Consider the following 1204-nt stretch of genomic DNA (forward strand, 5'->3'; position numbering starts at 1 on the left):
CCGGCCGAGGGGACTGTCTTGACGGCACTGTATCCCAAGGTCTTGATGAGTACCGACACAAAAGTTTCCGAAATGTGTTGAGTGGAATAACGACTGCCGAGTGTCTCGTTTTGAAGTTTACCTTTTCTGCGCCTGCGCTCCGTCTCTTTTCCCGAAACCTGCTCTTCCGTCTTGTTTCATATGTGATTGCGTTCTCATCTGTACTGGGGGAATTGGAAGGCCATCTCGTGTCCTCACTCCGGAGAGTAGTGACAAAGTGACCTCAGGGGGGTGTGTGAGGGTGGTCAGTGCAGCCGACGCCTCCCGGGGCCGGAATTGTGGCTATGTGGGCTTTTGAAAGTGGTAATTGTCATATATGTACAACAACACACACAAGATTTCATGCATTTCTACATGAAGGAGTGCACTTTAATGACATGGATTACAGGGCCCTTCTTCAAGTTGTGCGTCCACTTTCCCTCTTGTCCCAAACGATCCCACCATCCTTTACAGACCCACAGTGCCCTGCACACAGAGGCCCCTGTGCTTCTCCCTCTCTGCCTCTGGCACTGAAGACTTGGGTTTCTACATAACTTACTATCTCATCAAAAATGTATATTTGTCCATTTGGGACGGACTTCCTTCACTTGCACCGTGCTTTCGCAGTTCCCTCCTCTTTCAGGCCGAGTGTATCCGATTGTATGTATGAACCACACCGAGCCTGTCCGCTTAGCAGCTGATGGGCAGTTCGGCTGTTTCCGCCTTTGCACTATTGGGAACAGGGCTGCAGGGAGCGTCGTGAGCGGGTCTGCTCCCTCACTGCACTGCTCTCGGGTCTTGTGGGTCTTCACCCGGGCGTGGAAGTGCTGGCTCAGAGTCGTGTGACGTCATCTTCTTGAGGACCCACGACGCTATCTTCTGTCATGTGGATTTCACATCTTCATTTTACATTCCCACCAGCTGTGGGTGAGGTCTACCACCAACAACCTCGTTTTTTCTTTTAGTACTTTTTATCATCACCATACTTTTTTCTAATTAAATGCTTTTATTGGGGGCTCTTATATCTCTTATCACAATCCATACATCCATGCAGTATGTCAAGCCCCTTTGCACATATGGCGCCATCATCGTTTTCAAAGCATTCTCTTCCCACTTGAGCCCAATATCAGCTCCCCATTTCTTCCTGCTCCCTCCCCAACCCACTCTCCCTTATGAACACTTGGTA

The sequence above is a fragment of the Echinops telfairi genome, unplaced genomic scaffold, assembly GCF_000313985.2.
Source record: "Echinops telfairi isolate 266 unplaced genomic scaffold, ASM31398v2 ScPeMD7_7469;HRSCAF=8507_0, whole genome shotgun sequence".
Lineage (NCBI taxonomy): Eukaryota > Metazoa > Chordata > Mammalia > Afrosoricida > Tenrecidae > Echinops > Echinops telfairi.